Raw genomic sequence first — 24,552 nt, 5'->3', positions numbered from 1 at the left:
ATTACAGTAAGTAGGAATAGTCTGTGGACGATTAAAAATGCCCACAAACTATTTCCAGCTTCACTCATCAAGAGACAGTCTATTTCTCTAATATTTGAATCTGACTGGCCTTGTGACCTGCAGCTGAAGTGACATTGTGCTGTTTTTAGGCAAGTAATAGATTTTACAGCTTCCATTCTCACTCTCTTGCTTCCCTGAAATCTCCCTGTAAAGATGCTCTGGATCCCAACTGAAGGGTCAAAGATCACATAGGCAGAGAAGTACATTATTAAGGATAAAAGGAGTCAATGAATCATAGTTGTTTTTTTTTTTAAATTCAATTCTCTGGAAAGTTATTGCAGTCCTAAAATGCATATGCAACTAATAAAAACAATATATTTTTAGAATTCGAAGAATAATTGAAAAAGCAACCATAGTGTTAAGAGTTTCAATACACCTCTCTTAAAAGATCAGATAGACAATGTACTACTTATTCGATAGGACCATCTGCCTGTATGTGCCAGTTCTTTATAGTTTATACCTATACTGATTAGACATGTATGCCATAAGGTTTATAAATGCTTTGACCTCACTCTCATTAGCAATGTATTAAATTTTTTGAACAATACACTAAATAAGTGTTATTAAATATAGAACTCTGTATCCTAAAAGTGAATAATGTGTATTCTTCCTCAGAATAAATAGAACTTTAAAAAAAAAATTCTCCTGTATGCCATAAAGCAAGTTTCAACAATTTAAAAGAAAAAATTGGGGCGGGGAAGAAAGAGGAGAAGTGAGGAGAGGAGAAGGAAAGAGAGGAGGAGAGGAGAGGGGAGAAGGAAGGGAGAAATAGAGAAAGGAAAAAAGAAATGTAAAGGCTTTGGCAGTCAGTAAGCTTGGAAAACACCTGTTAAGCTGTTAAACGGAACCTTCGTATATGCTTTCTTTTGATGTAGATTTTAATGATTGCTTTCATACATCAAGGCCCCTTTTTTTAGTCCACATTCAGACTTTTTTCCAATTCTGTAGAAAAGGATTGCATATGGCCTTAAATAGAAAATCCATGCTGGACTGGAAATATCAACATTGCAAATGTATGTCAACATGAACAGGTTCTTAATTTTCTGAGCCCAAGACTTTATCAACTCTAATTGCTTTTGGCATAAAATGCAGAAAGGCAGAAGCACATCTTAGTTTAGCTGTGTTTTTGGCATGAACAGTTGAACTGTTGATAACACAGGGACTCTCTGTAGAATTTCAGAGTCAGTTTGCTTAGAAATATGCATATGTCTAATTTAACACTTTTCCTGATACCGAAAGAGAACATATCTCGAATATGTGTGTCCTGCTCCTAAAAGAATTTCAGAAATACTCCAACACTCCCTACCAAGATCCTATTCACACTGAATTTTCCTGACTTGCAAAATGGATACATTTTTCAAGTCCATTGCAAATAAAATAAAATTGAATGAAGTAGAGTGATGAGTCTATTCTGTAAAAAACTGCAATCAGTTTTATAGGCTACTAATTAAATTCTTCCAAATAAGAAATCTCTTTTAGCCTCTTCTCTCCTTTTTTTTTCCTTTTCCTTCCTGGTTTCAGTTCTAGGGCCATAAGGTAGACAGAGCAAAGTACATATTCAAGCCATTAGGGGTGGGGAGAAGCCACAGTGACCTAGAGTTGTGTGCTACAGTCTGAGTGGAGTAGCAAGGTTGTCTGGCTCAGGGAGTCAGAGACAGAGCAGAGAGAAGAGGAGGTCCACATGGGGAGTAGCCCAGCTTAGGATGTGAGAGCCCAAGTGAATTGAGAAGGAGTGAGAGAATATAATCCACGTGGTGTCAGAGCCTGAGTGGGGTGAGAGGGGTGTCCGTGCCAACATGGCATACGATGGTGGAATGCAAGTGGAAGCAGAAGGCCTTTCCTACAATGGACAGTCTGCTGTATGATGTCAATACCTGAGCAGGGTGGGGAGTGCACCCATGTCAGGGGCAGGGACAGCCTGGTCACGGGAACCATAGCCCAAGCAGGACGAGGAAGGTGCCCACACTGAAACATCACTTCACATGGGGTGTCAATGCCTGAGCAGAAGCATTGGGTAGGGTAGGGTACACCAGGTGATAGAGCCCAATTAAGATGAATGAGGATAGCCCAATGAAAAAGAGTCACAGTCCAGGTTTTTAGAGCCTGAGCATTCCGAGGAAGGTGTCCACACAGACCAGCACAGGGTGTCACAGCCTGAGCAGAGCAAGGACAGCTCCCATGCAGTGGGTTCAGCCCCAGCGTTGGGTTTTGGAGCTCAAGCAAGGTAAGGAAAGTGTCTACACTGGGGAGGTCCCACATGGAGGGTCAAATTCCTAGTGAGTGAGAGGGGTGTAAGCTTGAGGGAGGAGGTAGTGGTAGAGATGGGAGATAGGCTGCATGCAGAAGGAATAGTTAAATTATTAACTTACTAAGGGTAATGGAATCCACGTTTGTCACTGTTGCAAAAGGGGGTTAGAAGTAAGAAAACTAGAATGAACCCTGAATGGTTGAATTAGAATTGGAAATACCAGTGTGAACTCAAATGTTTTTGATGGGCAGATAGAAAAAATAAATTTAAAGGGGTATGTGTTTTGTGCATGTGTGTGTTATATATACAGTATATGTTTATACATCATTGTCTATGTAAGGATGTATATGCATGCATTTACTCCCTAACTCTGTCTACTGAGAGGACGCAGGAGAAGCAAAACCTCAATAACAATGAGCACATGTGGTGCCGAGTGTTGGTTTCCAAACACGATTCTCCATGAAAAAAAATAAGAGCTCCTCAGAAAAATGCTTGATTCTCGGGCTGAGGCACAGAAAATATAAGGTGAGCCAGGATATCTGCTTGTGCCAAAAAGCAAGGAAGTGCTCAAAAAAAAAGATGGTGGGGAAATGTTAAAAGGAAACAATAGATCGTGGCTTGAAAAGGCTCCTGCTAGTCATATCAGGGATAAATTGAACATCAAAATAAATGCTGATACTAACAGTTCAAAACCCATTGAATAAAATACAAAATCATAAATCCATAGTGATATTAGTTAGTTTGATAATTAAGTGTTCAATGAATAGAATATTTACATGGATTCAAAAAAACAGCCCACAAAATGCATTTTGATTACAATGGAGACAATAGTAACTTCACATTAGAAAAGCCTGACATGCACTATCTTAATGCAATAATTAAACTGAACGTCATATATAATGAGATGAATCAAAATTGTGTTCCACCTTACAGGATGCAAAGAAGATGAGCACAGCATTGTTTCTATAATTAATTTCAGCCAGCAAAGCATAACCTGAGTCTAATCACAAGGAAATATCAAGCCCAAACTAGGGGGCATCCTACAATAACTTTAAAAATACCAACATAAGTGGGGAGGGTATAGCTCAGTGGTAGAGTGCATGCTTGGCATGCACGAGGTCCTGGGTTCAATCCCCAATACCTCCATTAAATAAATAAATAAATAACTCTAATTACCCCCCACCCAAAAAAAAAAACCCAACATAAGGAAAGACAGAGGTGTATTTTCATATTGAGACAAGAATGCTAAATGTAATGCTTGACTTGGAGCTGGGTTCATTTGCCACAAAGTGCATTACTGAGACTATTAGTCTAACCTGTATAAGTCTGATGATTTAGATGGTTAAGAATGTATTAATATCAAAATCCTAATTTTGACAGTTGTAAATTAATCATGAAAGAGAATGTCCTTATTCGTAGTGAGGTATTTTTGAGGGTGATGGACATCAATTTAAGAAGTCAAGGGACAAATCTAAACTTGACATGCATTAGTCTTTCTTTTTCATACTGACAATTTCTGTCCCTACTCAGATTCGCTATACATATTCATGTCTGTTTTGCATGATGAGACTCCTTCAAAAGTCCAAAATGGAGTTACATTCAAGAGCAACTATGCCTCTTTCTGCTCTAGATCTCCCTGATGCATCCATTCAAGACAGGTCCCCTTAGTTTTCATCATTCATTTCAAACAGGGCTTGTAGATAAGGTCTTCCTGGGACAAGTATGCTTGGGTCCTTCTCCACATTGATTTTGTACTACAAAATATGGCACTTCTAAAACCTATTTTTGGAAAAAATTTGGGAGCCTACTCAATAGAAAAAAATAAATATCCCTGATCTCCCTCATGAATCTATCATGAGGTAAAACTGTAGGGGAGAAAAAAAAAAAAGAAACTGAGGGCAACAGCTGTATTCACATAATAAGAAATACATGATATAATATTCTAATATTCATAACATGATAAAAAGTGAAAAATTCTATCCACTACATAGAATATTGGCCCACAAAATCTCAAGCAACCAGATATAAAACTGTATGTGATAACATTAATTTGTTATTTAACCTAGTTATCTGTGGATTTAAGAATAAAAATATAACAAAACCTCCAAGAGAGGAATAAAAACATCAGGAGATCTAGAAACAATATATTTACTCATTCAATATAATATTAAGAAGAATTGGAGAACTCAAGAACTTAATTCTGGAAAGAAATTATTTATCAGAACATAGCAATCTTCATATATCTGAAGCAGTCTTACATGGAAGAAGGAAGAATTAGGACTAATAATTGGAAATTATAGAAAGACAGATTTCCACCCAGTTAAAAAGAAAATCAAAACTTGAAATGTTCCAAAACGGAAGAAGCTACTTAGACAAGTGATTTGTTCACTAGAATATTCACAGCACAGATAATTGCTTGATAAAAGGAGTCAAATAGCAGTTTGGTCACAAGGAATTTGTGATACATAAGTTCACTTCCAATCTTATAATTCAATAGCTTTATATATCCAAAACCATCAAAAATAAGCTAATAACTCCAAAATTCCATGTGACCCTAGAAGGTATACATCACACATTTGATTGCTAAAGCTTATTATAGAAACACGGTCATTTTTTTCCTAAAAATAATCCCTCTCATAAAGATAAGCTAGGGCAAACTTCAAAAATGCCCTTAGGTCTGTAAATAATAAACTATAAAAGAATTACATAATGGAGGGCAGACACTGATTGAAAGGAAGGATGTTGGCTTTGATATACTGTGTTCAATACCAAGCAGTATTCATCGTCCTTCAGCTAGCCAATTTTGTATTTCAGTAACATGGGCAAAAGCCATCTTTTCGATACCTTTTCATTGTAGAAGAGTGTGTTTGTTTCTTTAATCATCATTTAGCAAGTGACATCCAAGGACAGGCTTGTTTGGGAAATCAGAACGTAACAAATTGCATTACAGCTTCAAATCATGCTATGGAGTTAAAAGAACAGGTAAGCAGGTGTCTTTATGCAAATTGCATTTAAGAATTAATTTCTTTGCTTAAGTATTATTTAGAATGTGTATAATTTATCATTAGTACACCAAATACTGCCCAAATTGTGTTAAAATAAAAGTCTATGTAGTTATGACAACAAATGTACCATCAAAAATTAAATTATTCCTTCAACATAGTCCTGGAAGTCCTAGCCACAGCAATCAGGCAAGAGAGAGAAATAAAAGGGATCCAAATTGGAAAAGAAGAGGTGAAAGTGTCACTATATCCTGACGACATGTTATTATATCTAGAAAACCCTAAAAGGTCCACACAAAAACTACTAGAACTAATAAAAGAATTCAGCAAAGTAGCAGGTTACAAGATTAACGTTCAAAAATCAGTTGCATTTCTTTATACTAACGATGAATCAACAGAAAAAGAAAGAAACAATCCCCTTTAAAATAGCACCCAAAGTAATAAAATATCTGGGAATAAATCTAACCAAGGTGGTGAAAGAATTATACACAGAAAACTATAAACCATTGATGAAGGAAATTAAAGAAGACTTTTAAAAAAGGAAAGATATCCCATGCTCTTGGATTGGAAGAATCAATATTGTTAAAATGGTCACACTGCCCAAGGCAATCTACAGATTTCATGCAATCCCTATCAAATTACCCAGGACATATTTCACAGAACTAGAACAAATCATAGTAAAATTTATATGGAACCATCAAAGACCTAGAATTGCCAAAGTACTGAAGAAAAAGAAATAGGCTGGAGGAATAACTGTCCCAGACTTCAGACAATACTATAGAGCTACAGTCATCAAGACAGCATGGTATTAGTACAAAAACAGACATATAGACCAATGGAACAGAATAGAGAGCCCAGAAATGAACCCACAAACTTTTGGTCAACTAATCTTCGACAAAGGAGGCAAGAATATACAATGGAATAAAGACAGTCTCTTCAGCAAATGGTGTTGGGAAAACTGGACAGCAGCATATAAAACAATGAAGCTAGAACACTCCCTTACACCATACACAAAAATCAACTCAAAATAGATCAAAGACTTAAACATAAGACAAGACACAATAAACCTCCTAGAGGAAAATATAGGCAAAACATTATCTGACATACATCTCAAAAATTTTCTCCTAGAAGAAATAAAAGCAAGAATAAACAAATGGGACCTAATGAAACTTACAAGCTTCTGCACAGCAAAGGAAACCATAAGTAAAACAAAACAAAAAAAAAACCTACAGAATAGAAGAAAATCTTTGCAAATGAAACCAACAAAGGCTTGATCTCCAGAATATATAAGCAGCTCATAAAGCTTAATAAGAAACAACCAAACAACCCAATCCAAAGATGGGCAAAAGACCTGAACAAGCAATTCTCCAAGGAAGACATACAAATGATCAATAGGCACATGAAAAAATGCTCAATATCACTAATTATCAGAGAAATGCAAATCAAAACTACAAGGAGGTATCACCTCACACCAGTCAGAATGGCCATCATTCAAAAATCCACAAATGACAAATGCTGGAGAGGCTGTGGAGAAAAGGGAACCCTCCTGCACTGCTGGTGGGAATGCAGTTTGGTGCAGCCACTGTGGAAAACAGTGTGGAGATTCCTCAAAAGACTAGGAACAGACTTACCGTATGACCCAGGAATCCCGCTCCTTTGCATATATCCAGAAGGAACCCTACTCCAAAATGACACCTGCACCCCAATGTTCATAGCAGCACTATTTACAATAGCCAAGATATGGAAACAGCCTAAATGTCCATCAACGGATGACTGGATAAAGAAGAAGTGTTATATTTATACAATGGAATACTATTCAGCCATGAAAACAGACAACATAATGCCTTTTGCAGTAACATGGATGCTTCTAGAGAATGTCATTCTAAGTGAAGTAAGACAGAAAGAGAAAGAAAAATACCATATGAGATTGCTCATATGTGGAATCTAAAAAACAAAAACAAAAACAAAAGCATAAATACTAAACAGAAATAGACTCATAGACATAGAATACAAACTTGTGGTTGCCAAGGAGGTGGAGGTTGGGAAAGGACAGATGGGATTTTAAAATTGTAGAATAGATAAAGAAGATTGTACTGTATAGCGCAGGGAAATATACACAAGATCTTATGGTAGCTTACAGAGAAAAAAATGTGACAATGAACATATATATGTCCATGTATAACTGAAAAATTATGCTCTACACTGGAATTTGACACAACATTGTAAAATGATTATAAGCCAATAAAAAATGTTAAAAAATTTAAATTATCCCTCTTTTAACATTTTACTGACATAACATTTAATATCTGGATATAGGGAAGCATACAAATGACTAGATGAGTCTCTCTCTCTTCATATGAATATCTAAATAATGAGCTTAACATTTCTTTTGACAAAATTGAAACATCATTATCTATCTATCTGGCATAAATTCAGCCATAAGTAAGGAAAATACCTTAGCCAAGAATGTGTGGCTGGGTTGGAAATACAGTTGATGGATTTAAGAATGTGAAATGTATACATGTATATGTGGTCAAAATTGGAGACTTATAAATCCACAGATGGTGAAGTCAGAAGAAAAATGACTAAGAGTTAAATCCAATCCAAATATAGAATAATAATTTATGATGATGAAAGTTTCATGGCAGAGGGTACTCATACAATGGAATCAACACCAAAAAGTTAACTAGTCTCCACCATGCATGAGCCATAACACAGACTCTTACTTTCCAATAAATTGAGTACTCAACAGTGTTTAGCACCAAACTGGAAATGTGTGCTATTTTAACAAGGCATTGTTTCAAGACTTCATTGTTCATTAGGCCATTGAGCAAGCACCAGGTTACAGAAGAAAGAAGATGGATAATCTTTTACAGAATAGATCAACCTGTCCACTTGATTTGAAACTCTTCATAAAGGTTTTTTTTTTTGTAAATATTCACATGGGATATGAAAGTTTTCAATTCTGAGTCTATTCCAAAATGCCCATTCCCATATGCTTTCCAAAATTTCTGCTCAAAATTACTAATTCCAAACCATTTACAATCTGGCATAAGAGTCTGAATTCCCTATATAAGAATTGGTATAAGCTTTGGTGTCTGTCTGCTTAAGAATTTATTAAAATCTGGTCCCATATAGACCACTTAATGTTGAAATGCTGAAAGTAACACTTAAGTTTTCCACTGGGTAGATACAATGACCATTAGTTCATGATGGGCTTTTTGCCATACCTGGACACCTCGCTGACTCATGGTCAGGCATTTTAAACTCACCAGAGTCTGGAAGAAGAAGAATTTGGTCAAAATGAATCTATTGAAGATGGCACAGTCTTTACTGAAATCACAGAGGACTCCTCAGTAAATCTCCTATTTACCACAGGTTCCAAACAGCATTTCAATCGCCTGATAACTTAATATCTAGCCAATTATTCGATTCAAGTGAACAAACAGTCATGTTATACTCTAAACCATCTGAAGGATTATTTTACTCTAGGATCAAATCAAACCTTAAAGCTTTGTTTATTAAATTAATCAGAGACAGGCATCTAAAATGGATATGCACTGACTCTAGCAGATGTCTCTGTCTTCGTGGTAGGTAAGCAAAGGATCCTCTATCTTGAAGAGGTTAACAAGAATGTCCTAGAACACTGAAAACTTACTTATATTACAGGTATCTTATGCTATTCCTACCTTATTTGTGTCTTAACTCCTAATGGGCTTGTCTAATCAAGTCATAATGATTACAGCTAACATTTATTCTCTCTTGCTATGTGCCAGTTACTCTTTTAAGTGTCTAAGCACTTTAAATATATTAACTCACTGGAAGTCCACACAACTCCATGTGACAGCCACTATTATTATGGAGAAGAGAAATAACATACAAAAACGTGTCCCAAGCCATATAACTAGTAAGTAATGGAGCTCAGTTTAGACCATGTATTTTTCTCTCCAGGTCATCCTTACTCCTTTGTCTTTTAAAACCTCCTTTCACTTTATTTCCCTTTCCCCTTTCTTCCCTCCATTCAGTTCATGACATGGGACTTACAAACCTGTTTCTTTGGGAGACATGGTATTTTAATTTTGTCTTAGCACACACTTCATGGCACCCTAAATAGACCTTCCTTTGCACTATGCACAAAAAGTGAATGACTATAAGAGTGGTTTGTAGCCTGAGTTATTATCTTTTACTTTCTACTCGCCTCCTTTTGGCTTAAATATCATAGATTTACCATGAAATTTAAGTAAATTAATCACAAGGATATTGCTAATATAAGAAAAAATGCATCAATTAATTTTCTGCCCAGTATAAAACATTTACTTTCTTAATGTATTGGGGAAATCATAATATAACCACCAAATATCATTGAGAAAATTTTTTCCCAGAAAACTCCCAGAATGCAACCTTCAGGCATACCCTGGTGATAGATGCCTAACAGTTCTTGAATTTCTCTTACTCCCTAGTTCCCACCATTAGGCATCCCCTGCTTCATTTCCTATGAGTATCACAAGATACAAGAACCAGGTCATTGTTTTCAGTGAACAGCATGAACTACTCCTCATTTCTTCACCTTTCCCTAAATTAAACTGTTGTCCTCCTGAACACCTGAACAGAGAGTGATTTTTTTTTTCCCGACAAGTGGTTTGTTAAGAAAACTCCTGTGATGGATCAGGGATTAGTGCTAGTGACAAGCTGACGATAACATAGTCCTTGTCTGGGAATGTCATGTTTAGTGCTGAGTGATTCATAATAAATTGAAAATCTCCTTCTGCCCTTCCCCCATCATCTGCCAAATGTTCCTGTAGGTATAATCACTCACTCACCCATTGCTTAGGCAGTGACATGTAATTAAAATGGTATCATACAAGCAAGATGAGAACATGTGAATTCCTGTCAGAGAATAACAAGTGGCAAAATACTGCAGAGCACATCTTGTTTTATTTGTCTTAATTTTCAATCAAGCTTGATAAAGCAAATGTTTACAAAAGAACTAAGCTACCCATGTTAAAAGATGAATGCCAACATATGTTTATAAGTGAGCACATAGCCTACCTATATTCATTCAGCATTCAAACACTGAAAACATATTGAACATTTACTGAGCACTAAATATATACATCCCCTGGCCCTAAAGAAAAAAAATAATAATGATTATCTTCGGATTGGTAAAATTTCAGGTGATTTTTAAAATATCTATTACTTACTTTTAGGTTTTTACAATGATTTTCTTTACAAATATTGAAAAATCACTAAATTTTAAAACTATAAACTTGAATATATAAAGACACAAGGAGTCTTTTATTTCACTTATCATCTACTAAAGTTAACTTATCATCTGCTAAAGATTCCAAAGAGAGTAAAAATGAGTTAATAATCATTAGCTAGCTTCTATTTTAATGTTTACCAAAAAATAAGGACTATATTGTGCATCTCCATAAATAACAATGCTAGAAGAATAGGTTTCAGGCATGACCAAGATTCTGGCCTTTTAGAAAAATCATATACTAGGAAAATGACCTGTGCCATCTCTGATTGCAAACTCAGTCTTTTATCCTCACTGGAATTCTAGTCACTTTAATTGAGTGAAAATTGACTCAGGAATATCCTACCTGTTGAGCAAGTAGGTAGAGAGTCAATTTCCTGATTACTTGAAAGGGGCCAATAGGGCATATAAACCCCTATGAAGATGGCAAAGGGAAATTCTTGAAGAATCTGATGGTGTCTTCATCACTGTCAGGTGCATACTGGCACAGCACTTTGATGGGACCTAAAGGCAAATGACTCTTTCCAAATTGCAAGAAGTGTTACTGTGTTTTTGTCTCTGTGCAGCTATCTCAGTGAGACATTGTTTTATTCTTACTTACTTTAAGTGAACATATATCTTTTGGCTGTGAATGTTAGTATCTTTCCATTAATTACATCATGCTACATCCAGTGCAGCTCGGGACCGTATCTGAGGACGGGTGACGCAAGACTTAAGAAACAAAGAGACAAAGTAAACAGACTTAAGAAACAAAGAGACAAAGTAAAGAGCAAAGTAAAGAGCAAAGATGTATCCAGAAGGAACCCTTCTTCAGGATGACGCCTGCACCCCAATGTTCATAGCAGCACTATTTACAATAGCCAAAACATGGAAACAGCCTAAATGTCCATCAACAGGTGACTGGATAAAGAAGAAGTGGTATATTTATACAATGGAATACTACTCAGCCATTAAAAACTGACAACATAATGCCATTTGCAGCAACATGGATGCTCCTAGAGAATGTCATTCTTTTTTTTTTTTAACATTTTTTATTGATTTATAATCATTTTACAATGTGTCAAATTCCAGTGTTCAGCACAATTTTTCAGTCATTCATGGACATATACACACTCATTGTCACATTTTTTTCTCTGTAAGTTATCATAACATTTTGTGTATATTTCCCTGTGCTATATACAGTGTAATCTTGTTTATCTATTCTACAATTTTGAAATCCCAGGTTATCCCTTCCCACCCTGAGAATGTCATTCTAAGTGAAGTAAGCCAGAAAGAGAAAGAAAAATACCATATGAGATCGCTCATATGTATAATCTAAAAAACAAAAGCAAAAACAAACAAACAAAAACAAAGCATAAATACAGGACAGAAATAGACTCAGACAGAGAATACAGACTTGTGGTTGCCAGGGGGGTGGAGGGTGGGAAGGGATAGACTGGGATATCAAAATTGTAGAATAGATAAACAAGATTATATTGCATAGCACAGGGAAATATACACAAAATGTTATGGTAGCTCACAGAGAAAAAAATGTGACAATGAGTGTGTATATGTCCATGTATGACTGAAAAATTGTGCTGAACACTGGAATTTGACACAACATTGTAAAATGATTATAAATCAATAAAAAATGTTTAAAAAAAAAAAAAAGCAAAGATGGAACCAGGGGACTCAAGATCTCGTAGATCTAGAGCACCGAAAGCCTAGTCAACATCGTATTTATTAGGAGTATACAGCTCAGAAAAAAATGCGATCAAAGAGGTGGGGCTTTAGATATTTCATGCCAGAAGCACGAAGTTCTGCTTGCTGGCTAACTGATTCATTTCAGGCCTATCCCTTCCAGGAACAATCACCCTCCTCGGGGGATGCAAAATTTCTAAGTGTATCCTGTTACTGCCTCCAGGACATCTTGAGATAGCAAATGCTTCCCTTGGGTTAAACAGCACAGATTTCATGCCAGAACAAAGTTCTGTTAATGGATGATCTGGCTTCCCATGACCGTCCATTGTTTTACCCTAAGGAAATATCTGCCATCTGTTGCGCCCTCACGGTCAATCTCAGGATTGCCCCTCACACAATTTCTTGAGCATCATACATGTTATAGGTCATCGACTGTGTAAAACATGAAAACAAAGCAAGCACGTGCATTTTAAGCAAGTGTGAATATAATATTTTAAGCTCATGGAAATCTAGGTATGGCTTGTTTTCTTGCTGCTTGTTGTCCAGCGGCTTATTTTCCAGCAGCTTGTTTCCCAGCAACATCACTATTCCATTGGGACAACAATCCATATGAGATGGAACTTACATATATTTTTTCTTTACTTTAGCCACTTTAGAATCAAGAATCACACACACACACACAAATTTCAAGCCTTGAATTATCTAACCTACTGTTGATCCATATGTTTATCTGTGTAGTGGTTGATTATTGATTGCCTCCTCAGAAGCATCCCCGATTTCCCTTTTAACAACCTTGATTTCCATTTTTGTAAGTTAATTTTATGCTAAATTCTGCAGTTGCATATGTAATGCAGGCTAAGCTAACTAAGCATTTCATTCTTCTGGCCATCATGATTGGTTCAGTGGTAAGTATAAGACATGATCCTGTCCACTCAAAGTGAAATTCGTGATTTACCTGGAAATACTGGGAAAAAAGATTTCCTCTCATTTCTAAAAATAAATAATGAGAAGTAGACCAGGAACTTTTGGAAGACTTTTAGGACCACAAAGAGAGTTTACTTAGGTATAAAGGAGAGTAACTGAAAATTTTAAAAAGAGAAAAGGAAAGAAAAAAATAAGAAAGAAACTGAGTTCTATGTTAAGTAGCTGAGTTTTCTTTTCTTTGAAAATAAAAGCACCCATATTTTACATAAATCAATAATCTTGTACAGGACTCTTTGAGAAAATAAAAATATCTAATTGCCTTCACATAAAAGTGAAATCTAAATCAGTACTACACTGGCATTCTTTTTTGTAACAGGAGAAAAATAAATTTAATTTTGTATTTATAGGAGCTCATAAATATATGAGAGTCAAAAGAGTAACCAAAGCAGGCAGCCTTTTACCAGAAAAAACAATTATCTGTGAAGATTTAACAAAGCAAAGGGGTTTGGGCTTGGGGTAGCAAATTAATAAAGAAGTAATGAAGTTTGTTTACACAGCCTTCTTAGCCTTGAATTTCCTATCTCTGGTGATAAGATATCTTCTACCTTCTTAATATAGGGGAACTAGCTTCACAGGGGAGATTCCTGCTTTCAGGGGGAAAAAGGAGGGTCAGAGTTTCCTTCTTGCTTTAGCTACTTCTTAAGTAACTTTAATTTAAAATAATCAAAGTGCCATATTTTGAGGGTAGCATATTTTGCTTGCCCTCAGTCCTGCCTCTGAAACTTTCCCAAGAAGTTTCACTCTAGAAGTTGACTTGGTAGATTGTTCCATCTCATTGAACCTGTCTCTTATTCCTGACAACGGATTGCTTCAGATGAATTCATTTCAGGCACTGGTGATGAAGGTGGGCTCCCAAAGTTAGGCCTATGTTGTGCAAGCTCTCAGATATTTAATAAGAGTCATTTTTGATAAAGCTGCCAAGAACTCTTTAGGCAAGATACCAGGTTGTTTTTCCAAGTGGCTTTATTGAATCCATAAACTTAGTCTTAGTTCCTTAAAGTTGTCTGGTCAAATCCAAGTCTATGTACACCTATCTCAAATATGACATTCCAGTCAAAGCCTTGGTAATATAACCACTATTTTCCAATGTGCCTTCACTTAATAAGATCATTTCTAGGTCCATCCATGTTGCTGCAAATGGCATTATTTCATTCTTTTTTACAACTGAGTAATATTCCATTGTATGCGTATACCACATCTTCTTTATCCAGTCATCTGTTGATGGACATTAGGTTGTTTCCATGTCTTGGCTATTGTAAATAGTGCTGCTATGAACACTGCAGTATATGTGTCTTTTTGAATTATATTTTTCTCGAGGTATATATCCAGGAGTGGGATTGCTGGATCATATGGTAAGTCTATTTCTAGTTTTTTAAGGAAACTCCATACCATCCTCCACAGTGAATGCACCAATTTACACTCCCAACAACAGTGTAGGAGGGTTCCTTTTTCTACATATCCTCTCTAGCATTTACTATTTATAGACTTTTGAATGACGGCCATTCTGACTGGTGTGAGGTAATATCTCATTATATAGTTTTGATTTGCATTTCTCTAATAATTAATGATATTGAGCATCTTTTCATGTGCCTGTTGGCCATCTGGATGTCTTTTTATGAGAAATGTCTGGTTAGGTCTTCTGCCCATTTTTTGATTGGGTTGCTTGTTTTGGGGGATAATAAGCTATATAAGCTGTTTGTATATTTTGGAAATTAGTTCCTTGTCGATCATGTCATTTGCAAATATTTTCTCCCATTCTGTAGGTTGTCTTTTCATTTTGTTTCTGGTTTCCTTTGCTGTGAAAAAGCTTTTAAGTTTAATTAGGTCCCATTTGTTTATTTTTGCTTTTATTTCCATTACTCTAGGAGCTAGTTCAAAAAACATATTGCTGCAATTTATGTCAAAGAGTGTTCTGTCTATGTTTTCCTCTAAGAAATTTATAGTATCTGGTCTTAAATCCATTTTGAGTTTATTTTTGTATATGGTGTTAGAGAACGTTCTAATTTCATTCTTTTACATGTAGCTGGCCAGTTTTCCCAGCATCATTTATTGAAGAGACTATCTTTTCTCCATTGTATATTCTTGCTTCTTCTGTCATAGATTAATTGACCATAAATACATAGGTTTGTTTCTGGACATTCTATCCTGTTCCATTGATTTATGTGTCTGTTTTTTCTGCCAGTACCATATTGTTTTGATTACTATAGCCTTGTAGTGTAGTCTGAAATCAGGAAGCGTGATTCCCTCAACTCTGTTCTTCTTTCTCAAGATTGTTTTGGCTATTTGGGGTCTTTTGTGTTTCCATACAAAAATGTTAACATTTTTGGTTCCAGTTCTGTGAAAAATGTCATTGGTAATTTGATAGGGATTGCACTGAAACTGCATATTGCCTTGGGTAGTATGGTCATTTTAACAATATTGATTCTTTCAATCCAAGAACATAGTATACTTTTCCATCTGTTTGTGTCATTTTCAGTTTGTTTCATCAGTGTCTTATCGTTTTCAAAGTATACTTCCTCTGCCTCTGTAGGTAGGTTTATTCCTAGATATTTTATGCTTTTTAATGCTATGTAGACCAGTACTCTTGAATCAAAGCTAAATATTACTTATTTAGTGTGCTTATCTATTGCACACGTATTGTAACCTTCCTCACACTTAATTTGATTACTGAATTTTTATTTATTTTGGCATATATAAAGACATTTGAGCTATAAAGACCCTTTGTTGTCCTGCCTCACTTGTTTCACTTCTGTTTTTAAGATAGCACCATTGCTTCTACTTCTACTAGGAATTCTAATTTGAAAGGGAGCTAATGCTATATTTTAAAATCTCAAACTTGATATCAGAAAAAAAAGCTTTTGTTTCAATTAGAAACAACTTTTCTGTTTGCTTATTCGTCCGTGTAGATACCCCTGGCAACAGACTGTGGGTCAGAATGTTACTTCCTTTTTATAATTCTCCTCATCTCCCACAATTGGCTAAAGAAATGAATCCTTCTTCTAGCCCTCTACAGCATTTGATGAGTACCTACTGCAGTATAGTCTATGTATTTGTCTACATGCCTGTCTCTCTTTCTGGAATGCAAGATTTTTGATGGCAGGGATTATGTCATATTTATCTCAATATTTCCAGGGCTTACTATCGTTCCTGACACATAATAGATACTCAGTAAATAACTGTTAAATTGTGTTAAGAGTAGATTTACACAGTGAGACCTGAATTATCTGTTTTTGTTTGGTTCATACAATGAAGAAATTACCACAGTGAGTCTTCTCTTTCACATTATAAGCATAGCCTCTATGCTGTGCAAACATAGCCTAAGATCAAATTTGTTTTGTTATTTCAGGGAAAATGACAAGCTAAAGAAGGAAAAGCTTCATTTTTTTTCTAAGACAGTCTACATTTATGTAACTTTCAACCAATAAGATATAGCATTTGTACATCTGAAGGGAATGTTATAATAAATTCATTTTTGTGGGTAACTTTTGGTCTCAGGCATTATTTTTTATAAACAAATAAATAGAAGAAAGTTTTTAAACATTTATTTGTATTCTAAGGCTCACTGGTAATATAAGAAAGAGCACAGATTTGGGGAAATATACTCCACTTGGCTATGATCAAAAATAGAGTATTGTTTACATATTATTCAGCACGGTTTAAGAGTAATTTTATTGCAGATTTCTTGGCCCATTTAATAACTCTAAATTTGAAAATAACAGTGTAATATATTAAATAATCAGGGCTTTTTTAGACTAATATTTAAATCTAAAGGGACAAATTATCCAGCTGTCAAGAGAGCAGATAAAGATATATAGGTAGTTTGTTTTGTTCCAGTCTTTTACAATCCTTCTGTGACTTTCTCTAAACAAGCAGCTTAAATTCATTGATTGCTCCATCAGGAGAGTAAAAATCAAGATAGTGATTCTCCTTCTCCTTGTATCCCAAACAACATAATGATTAATATCCATGGAAAGACACACATTTTATCTCCCAATCATTATAGATCAGATACACACCACTCTTGCTAGGCTCTGCCCAATTTTCTGCCTCCCAGAATTGTGAGTATAATGAAGTTGTTGTTGCTTCATGCTGCTATGTTTTGGTGTGATTTGTTAGGCAGAAAGAGAAAACTAGAATAAGCCATGAGAAACAGGCATGAACAATAATTTGAATCAAGACATTATTTTAACGCCAATGATTATTCTCTAACATAGTATTCACTGATTATTTCCTTCTAGTCATCGAGAAAGAAAGGTTACTCTTGAAGGTATGACACATATGCTGGATCTACTGACTCACCTGGAGAGAAAACAAGGCTTCTAGGACACCTGCGATGTAACAGATGGCCTGCTAGATCTAATCAGAGATGGTCCTGGCCTATACAACAGGACTAGCGACCCCTTGTTGCAAAAGGATTCAGTTGTACGTGTTCAACAGGGCCTACGGGGCTTCTACATGCCTTTACTCTAGAAAACAAGCAAGTAATAGAGAAGAAACAAAGATGCTTAGGTAAACAGCACAGAGTGTGAATTAATATGCATATAAACATCCACCATATCTGGGTGTTTCCAAATCCTTCACTTTTTAATAGTAAAATATAGTGGTAATAGCTAGTCCAGATCACCTATACTATGGAAAATAATATACCCCATACTTTTCTTTTAAAAAAAAAACAAAAAACTTGAATAGGCCTTTTTTTGACCTCCTTATTTTCTCTGTAACAAATTATGTTGAAATGTCAGAACAATCCCTATGTATATAAACAGTCCCTTCCCTATGCATGTGCTCTGGGAATATGTCAATAAATTATACAATGCTGACATCTGATTAAAAATAAACATTTCATAGATCTTCTAAGTTTTTTCCAACATCTGGTAGTATATGAAAAAAATTTTCCATGATTGATAAGATATTTCAAAAACTGTTTATATTTAAGCATCCTTTCAACAAATATTGATGAAGTACCTGTTATTTACCAAGCACTCTGCCAGGATACATGCATTAGCAAAACAATGTCCTTGTCCTAATGGAGTTTACAGACTAGTTTAGAATTCAGATGTTGGCCATAATCCATGAAAAACAATGCTGCAAAGGAAAAAGAAGAAAAAAATAAAAAAGGAACTTTGTAATATGAGTGTCAAGGAAGGCTTCCTATAGAAGTGACCTTTCATATGGGGTCTGATGGATGAATAAGCATGCCCTAACCTCAGTAGATGAGGCATTGACTAGTGTTCTAGGCCAGAAAAAAGTATGAAAGTTAAATATGTGGGAGAGAGCACAGAACACTCTCAAGGAATTAAAGGAGACAGTCTGACGTATAGAGGACTCAATGGTTTAAGACAGGCGAATAGAAATAGGGGCCAGACCTCACATAGCTGATATATCTATAAGGATTTAATTTTTGTTTCGTAAGAAATGTGTGGCATTGAAATTTTAGGCAAAGAATGAACAAATTTTGGATTAAAAATGCAATGTTACTGGCTATGTTATAGAAAATAGATTGTAAACAAGTAAATAATTTAAGAGGCTACTGTAATAGTCCGTGTAATTCATGGTGGTGGCTTTTAATGTGTGTTATTGAAGGATATGGAAATCAATAGATTCAAAATGTTTATAAGAGGTATAATTCTCTGTATTTCATGCTAAGTTGGATATGACAAGTAGGAAAGAATGGTGTGAAAGTGTTTGAGCTTAACAGCTGTAAACATAAATCTGGCTGTTGATTGAGATAAGAATCTCCAGAGGAAGACCAGGTTTGATGTAGGAATACTTTATACGCCATCACCCTGTATTTGTAGTGCCTTTGGGCCATCCAATTAGGGATATAAAATCAGAAATTGAATATGTAAAAGTCAAAAACTCAGAGGAGTGGTCAGAGCTGGGCATAAATATTCAGGAGCCATTGTACTGGTGGTAACTGAAGCTATGGTAAGGAAGAGAGTACTTCAGAGGAGACAAAATGAGAAGAGAAGGGGACCTTGGGTACCCTGACATTCAAAGACTAGATGAAACAACATGAACCAGAAAAGAGACCGGCAAAGTGAGGCCATTTGGAGCAAACCCAGAAAAATGACATAAAATTAAAAAAAAGAGAGAATTTCAATAAAAAGAATGTGCTCAGCCCTGCCAAATGCTGCTGAGAGATTAACTACTCATTGGCTGTCGCTATATGGAAGTCATTGGTCACCTCAGCGAGAGGTCTGCTAGAGAGGGTGGGAGGTGGTCATGTGAAATCTAGATCAGAGTGAGCTGAAGAACACATCTGTGATTAAGAGTTGAAGACAGAATACCCAGACAACTCCTGAGAAATGCAGATGGGGAAAGGAAACAGTGAAGTGTGCAATAGTGAGAGGAAACATGGGGAGGAAGGGGTGGTGGGTATGTCTGTGCATGTAAGAAGGTGTGTGCTTGGAGATGAGAAAAGCCTAGAGCATGCTTGGATGCTTGATGACAAGGACCCGGGAGGGAGAAACATGCTGATGAGAGAAAAATGAGAGGAGTAACTCCAGAGTGAGGATCCAGAAAAAGCAAACAGGGACCAAAAACGGTGTAGGAAAATGGTTGGCATAGTTTACTCACAGAGGCCAGTTCATACCTTCAGACAATGTCTGTTTCCATTCCTCTACCCCTTTCTGCCTTCCAAACGCCTTAGAATCAAATCAGAAAACTAATGTATTTAAATTGCTATGAGGAAATTTACATCTCCATTGTGACAGGAAGAGATTTAGTCCATGAATAATAGAAATAAATATATTCAATTGTGAATATGTCTTTCATAAAACAATGTAATGATTCAAGGTATTTAATGAAGACATACTGTGTTGCAGTTAAAATGAAAGTAAAATTTTTGGAAAATTCTTGGAGATTTCTACAAGTTTGTATTTCTCATTAAATCATAACCTGATTAATCATTTATTTTTATTAAAAATGTTTTAAATCCAAGGTACTGTTTATTCATAGGCAAATAATGCCAATTTCCTTATTACTTAAACTACATGAGAACACCAAATTGAGTTATTTTTCCTTTTATTTCATAGCTGTACAAAGAAGACAGACTAAAATTGCTTCTAATCCAGCAACAAAGGAACTATAGCTACATGAAACATCATAGATGAATCCTAAAAACTGCATGTAAGTAAAAAAGAGTTAGATTCAAAGAGCTCTATATTTTGATGTGAGTGTTAGTTACACAGCATATGTTTTTCTCATCAAGCTATACAGTTAAAATCATTGCATTTTATTGTATGTAAATTATACTTCAATAAAACTGCATTTGAGCATTGTCATTAAAATTCAATAAGAAAGGGAATTTACTAATTTTAATCAATACTTTCTTTTTGTTCTTATTACTTTCCCAAAAAGACCAGCTCCCTTTCAGAATTGAGGGGTGTTTGTTTGTTTGTTTGTTTGTTTGTTTTTGCTGGCATCTACTCTTCACCAGCCTGTATTATCTGGAGTCACACTTCTATTGACAGTATCAAGCCACAAAGAGTCCCCCAGTATATCTGAGCATCAAGCAAGAGACACTCTGTTTTGTCATCTGCAAACAAATAACTCAGCCTCGTTTCCTCTCCCTCAGTCTCCACACTCTCCCACCATTCATGACCAGCCTGGTAGCTTTGGAACCACTGCCTCCCCTCAAGAAGAGTCCGAATCTCCACTAAACTGGCTTATTTGCAGGGAAGTAAAAGAGCACTGCCTTTACTCTTGCCATATTTCCCCAGCCATGGAGAAGGCTCCACCTTTCAATTCCACATCATAGCTGGGATGACTCTGCACTACTGCTCCCAGAGCCTAGGAACCTCCCGATCAGCCTTTCCTTGCCAGACCTAGCCTTCTGAACACAGGGAATGCTCCAAGTGTGCTAATACTAGTCTTTCTCTTCAGCCATCTCTTCCTAGTCAAGGGTAAGCCTCACCCCAGTTTGATTTTCTGTGGGAATACTTGTTTGCCTTTGGGAAGAGCTGAAATCCCCTAAAAACAGTTGTGTACTCACCCATGGATCCAAATGGAAAGATTACATCAGAACTGAACAGTCCAACTGCAATACAATCTCTGTTATCCAGGCATGAGTCTCTACATACTAACTGGTGTTGAGCTGTGTCTAGAATAACGAATCTTTCTTAACTACCTCTTCAGCAAGAGGCGATGATTCAAACAAGCACCTTCCAACTTTCATAACTGTCTCACTGCCTCATCTCAGCACGCACACATACAACAATAGAACAAGCGGAGTTTATAAGGGCAGTGCATTATAATTCACACAAAGAAGGAACAACTTCTTCCTTTCCACACTATCAGATGAGAAAACTGATTTCTCAATCTAAAACACAATTTTCCATGATATCACTATTTCTTCAATAATCCTGGGGGTATTATTTGCCTTATGAGTGTAGATAGGTCCCCTTATAACACACTTTCCCCTGTACATTCAATTCACCAAAAGATAACTTATTCCAAGGGCAAAATTCAAAATTCTATTTCTTGGAGAGACAAAGTTTCTTTAAATACTTAAATCACACTTTTTTTTTAAACTAGTTTCTGTCTCTAAATATTTTAAAAATTCTTAGGGATGAATTTCAGATCAAGAATATTGTTGTCAAGACAAAAACTCACGCTGGTATGCTTTTCATAACTGATTCAAACCATATCTGAACTAATGAGGAACTTATTCGTGAGCTCCCTACCTTCCAAAATGATGCCAATATGCCAATAGAAGATTCATTTAGTAAGTGAATACACTAATCATTAGATTTTGAAGTGGAAAAACAGAAGAAGACAAACAGAAGCCTTGAACTGCAAAGGAGAAAGAAAGAAAATCACACACACACACACACACAAAAAGAGGAAAAAAGGAACTGGTGAAGAAAAAGGAAAATGAAAAAGTGAAGACTAAGAAGAAAAAGGGGAAAGAGTAGGAAGATGATCATGATTGACATATATTTAAATTTGTATCACACTGGCCAATACACTTCACATAGCATCTGCACACCATTGTGATTTTCAATGAATGGTTCTAAACCTATGCTCTGAATTTTGCTTTCCTCAATTTTATTTAACAAACTAAGCAACAAAACATGTATTTTTAAAAATGTGCTTTTCTCAGATTTAGCCTTTATACATTGGTTACAGGCTCCCTAACGCTGTCCCAGCACAAAGTCTAGGATAAGGACTATAAATCCACAGCTACACCTTGTTCTTCATAGCCCTGATTTCATCAATGAAAAGAGATACAGCTTGATTCCCATTAAAGAATAGGAGAATAATAATAAGGATGTTAATGACAATAATGATGACGTAATAATTAACACATCTGCATCAGATATTGAGTCAAGCACTTTATGTAACTTATCTTTAATGATCTTACCAACAATGCTGTCGAGTTGATATTACAGTTGAGAAAACTTAGACTCACAGAGACTAAGCAACTTGACCAAAATTCTAGACCAGACATCAGAATCCAGTCTGTCTGATGGTCGAGTCAGCACATTTTCCACTACACCTTTGGAGATTTTCAGAAGACTCTTAACCATCTCTTTCCTGTCCCATCAGGGATATTCACATTACTACCAGTGTTCTCCTTAATTTTCATTTTCCCTGTTTTATAAATTCTTCCTATCACTCATGCTGAAAATCTAAAATGTCCTCCGGTTTGCCAATTACATCAGTTCCTGTCTTAAGCTAGGGTGAGTCTGGAAGCAGTCATGAGCATGAGTTTGACTCAGTTTGTACAAAATAATTCTACAATACACTGTAAGTGGCCATGTTTGGAAGCTTTCCCTCCATTTATTGTGGGCCACGATATCATGTCGAAATTGCCAGTCACGTTATTGATAAGACACTCCTCTTTGCAAAAATTCCCTAAATGCTTTCTTAGTGGACTACATTCTGCTTGAACACATGATTTCTTTAAGGTTCTCAGCAGGATTTCAAAGATAGGATCAGACAGTCTTCCATGGGACAGAAAACTGTGGTTTTATGAAGCCAGTTTCTACAGGGTTACACAGACAGAGACACAGATAGAGGCAGGACTGGAGATGTCAAGGGTCATTTCCGAGGGAAAAAAAAAGAAAAATCATCTCTGAATCATACACTTGCGTGGCCAGACAAATTTCTATTCAAAAATCAAAGAAATTAATTTGAAGCTCTTGGAAGAAATCCTTTGAAAGCTGTTCAGCTAATTTCCCAAGATAATAGCAGGCATTGTATCATGTTTGTTTGGTCCTTAACACACAAAACCACAAAACTTGTTTTTTTTTTTTTCCAAAAAAGATGGTTAAATGAAAAGTTACTGCCTTATTTTGCTGAAAGGGAAAAAAGGATACAGGTTTTTTAATTTTCTTTCAAGAACTGAAAACTATTTCAAAATACGGAATACTCCAAGTATAATAGGAAGGAAATGAACAGAGGGCTTAAACTGCTATCTCTTTTTGTTTTGACACAACCACAATTGAACATGGCATTCAGTATATCTTACAATGGTGAAACAGAAGAATACAGTAGTAATGAACAGTGCTTAACACAGTCTGTCTCATTTTTCAAGACAGAAATGTCCTGTAGAATGAGTTTAAAGAAATGAAATTTTGTAAAAAGGAGATGGAAGGGAAAAATTGGGCATAAACTGTGACCTGTCTAAGTTTCTGAAGCTGTAAAACAGATAAAAGAGAAAGAAAACAAAAGTAAACAAATAAATCTATAGAAAAGTGGTTGGTAAGCACTCTTTAGAGAGAAAATATTTGAACAAGAGCTACATTAGCAATTGCCTGGATCCTGATTACTTGCAACAAGGTTTAGAAATGAAGGAAGGAGAAAAGATTTTAAAAATAATAATTATAAGGGAGGAAAACTGAAGGAAGAGTAAAGAAAAAATAAGTTGCAGGAAACATAAGGAGAAGTTTTGACTTTTTTTTAAAGAAAAAAGCATGCATATGGGGAGAAATACAGATAGCATATATCATCATATATCATCGCTTGCCTAAAAATACATCAGCTAACATTAAAACAAGTTTGCACAGCTTTATACTAACAGCACAGATAATTCCTAATTGTGCCCCCAAAACCAGTCATTCTGGCAAACACTCATGTCAAATGTCTACTCTTGGGTGAGTCCATAAACAATTTTAAACAATGGTGTTACAGGTTATAGTTAATGGAGTGGGAGCTTTCAAATCTCTTCTCATGAGCCATTTGACTCTTTGACAAATTTAATCAATGGACAGTCCTAAGAATTAAGAAATTTTAGATCTGGAAACAAACTCAGGGTTCATTTTGTCATAGAATCACACAAAATTAGAATTAAAAAGAAAGGGCATCTCATG

This window comes from Camelus ferus, chromosome 1 (genome assembly GCF_009834535.1).
Source record: "Camelus ferus isolate YT-003-E chromosome 1, BCGSAC_Cfer_1.0, whole genome shotgun sequence".
NCBI classification, from domain to species: Eukaryota; Metazoa; Chordata; class Mammalia; order Artiodactyla; family Camelidae; genus Camelus; species Camelus ferus.
The sequence above is the reverse complement of the archived record's forward strand: the minus strand, read 5'-3'. Positions refer to the sequence as shown.